The sequence below is a fragment of the Hakea prostrata genome, chromosome 6 (assembly GCF_041222555.1).
Source record: "Hakea prostrata isolate BN-2017 chromosome 6, UWA_Hpros_2, whole genome shotgun sequence".
NCBI classification, from domain to species: Eukaryota; Viridiplantae; Streptophyta; class Magnoliopsida; order Proteales; family Proteaceae; genus Hakea; species Hakea prostrata.
In genome coordinates, this window is record NC_142605.1 from 20,204,495 (window position 1) to 20,207,434 (window position 2,940).

Genomic DNA, 2,940 nt, shown 5'->3' on the forward strand with positions numbered 1-2,940 from the left:
ATTAGCACATGGCTTATATAATAGACAGGATTCTGTTGTTTACCTTCTTCTTATACGAGCATTGCACTGACTGCGACTCGCGTGGCTAAATATAGATGTAGTTCTTTCCCTGTGGTCGGTTGGACAAGCAAGGGTGGATTGGACAACTTTTTTTTTAGTTGATCGAATGCTTGCTGGCATTCTTCGTTCCATACTTGCACCTTCTGGTTAGATATATTCTTCAAAGCCTTGAAGAAGGGCATGCATCTTTCACCTGACTGAGCAATAAACCTGTTAAGCGCTGCTACCTGACCAGTGAGGCTTTGTACCTCCTTGATGCTTTATAGTGGCTTCATTTCCTGAATTGCTTTAATTTTTTCAAGATTTGCTTCAAATTCATTTCCAATGCTCTTCTTCCATACAAGACACACGAGGTATGCATGACTCTATGGGATGACATTGGCTATTATATGCCCCGGAGTGGCATTGCGATGCGTCCTTCAGCTCGGGTTATCGCTCGCATCGTTGGGCAAAACATCCTTCCGAAGGCAGGGCACCACAGGAAGGTGTCAGCAATGGAGGCATTGGTCATCTATAGTATGTACATTGGATTTTAGATAGACTTAGCCTACATTATACAGAATGTCATGATAGATAGAGTTGAGTTTCCCGGGGATAGGAACTTGGCTTTTGGTCAACTCTTGACACGCATTTTCGAGCACTTTGATGTGGACTTGGAGGATACCCCAGTGATTCAGGGCCGAGACATAGGTGAGGACATCGGCTCATGGTTGATCAGGAAGATGGGGCTCCACAATGCCGCCAGATCGGAGGATGAGGGTAACACCGATGAGGCATCAGGGGATGATGACTCAAAGGATGAGGATACCGATGACGATGACAATGATGATAGTGATGATGATGATGATAAGCATGGGAATGATGATGATCCGAGAGATGATGATCGGGGTCAGGATGAGATTTCGAGACACAAGGAGATTCCTACTCCACGATTCTTCGAGATTGGAGGTCCATCTCACACGACTTTTGAGGCTCTAGGTGTGGCTTCTCATCAGTCATCTATTCATTCCATACTTGAGAGGATCGAGGCTTGTCAGGAGGCTATAGAGGCTGGACAGAGGAGGATGGAGTCATAAATGTGCACCTTAGGTGAGAGGTTTGCACGACTAGAAGAGGAGTTCAGATCTAGGAGGGATCAGACAGATCGTCAGAGTTTATCACTTAGATAGATAGTACTAGGAGTTTCCTTTTATGCTTTTCTAGATGTATTTCTTTTCAGACTTATAAAAATTCCTTATGTGATTAATAAAGTTCAGTTATTTTGTTTATATTATTGTGTCTTATTCAAAAACTCAATTTGTGCTTCATTAATTTAGTTGCTAGTCCAGTTATCTATTATTTACCTCTAAGAGCACTTGAGTCACTTTTGGATATGTGACTCGGAATGTTCCGTTATCGTTTCTGTGGTCGGGGTTCCACTTGATCTTGGGCTCTGATACTAATCTGTCACATCCACCCAGTCGATACCCTATCTGGCATACCCGGGAATGTGATCCACAGTCCAAGGATCAAGCATCGAGGGACCATGCCTCCCACATACGCGATAACACAATCATGAACAATAATAATCAAGGTAAAAGCAATAAATAATAGACATCATGAATAAGATAAGATTCAAATAATCAAAGTGCGAAAATAAATGATACCATGTGTATAAGTGTAACCATAAGGATGAGAAAATGAGTGAAAGTCACTCTCTCAAGGCAGCGGAAAAGTAGTAAAATCAAGTAAAGTTACAATCCCATGTTTAAAGAGTAACTCAAAGAAAGTTAATTACATATCCCAAATGTTTAACAATAATCCATGGAAATGGGGCACTAAGCAAGGGTTTCTTCTATCCTAATGATTGTCTCCTCATAAGTGTGGACGAAGAAAGCTCAGCACGGCCGCTCCCTCACCATAGTGGGGCTAACCCTGGTATGTAGAGTAATCCTCTTCTGCACCATAACTCTAATCTTCACCGTAGCTACCACCCAAAGGGTAGTATGAGGGATCAAAGTCCGTCTCATAGAATGTGCCATCAGAGTCTTCAATACCTGCGGAAAATCTAACAACATTTGCACAAAAGGAATGAGTTCAAAAGAACTCAGCAAGGCAGTTATTCCATAATTCAAAATCATATAAATACAGATCATAACATAATGCAATGTGATATGAAACATATGATGCAAATATGATTCTAACTCTATGAATGCTAGTCTCTATGGTAGACATGCTTTAAGCCATAGCACCATACTTCTTTGGGTCGTCAATCACTCTCCCTCAACCAATTTCGTATCTTGGGACTACCGTAGTAATTGGGTAAAGTCCTCTCAAACCATGGTAGGGGATTCGGTCACCACTCTCTCACATCACCATTTGGTATAAGTATTGGCTCGTGTCAAAGTAAAGCCTAGCCCAATGCAAGTCATCTACTCAGTCGTATCAACTCAGATCCAGATACGTCCATTTCTTGCCCTGGGCAATCCTTTCCGATATCCTTCACACTAGAGTCAGCGTAATCGCGGATTACGGACTCATCAACCCTATTGGTCATCCACAAATAGTAAACAGGAAGCTCTCACGTCCTCTCACGGGTTGGTTATTGGTCTTGAGCGCCCGTGAGCCCAAGTCTAGCTATTTGCAACCCTACCAATAAATGGCCCCTTTCGGGTATCTGTAGCATGGTTTATGTCCTCCCCCTGGTTGGTTTCCGGGTTTGAGCACCCATCAAACCATACACTACCACGGGTCGTTCGGTCTCAATACCCTTCCGATTCGGGTCTGACATGACAAGGACAATCCTAGCCACACAACTAGACAATCCTATGTATGTCATCCAATAACCTGGGAAAGTGTCGATAGGCACCTTCGGAGAACATCCCATACTATTCCCTCTCA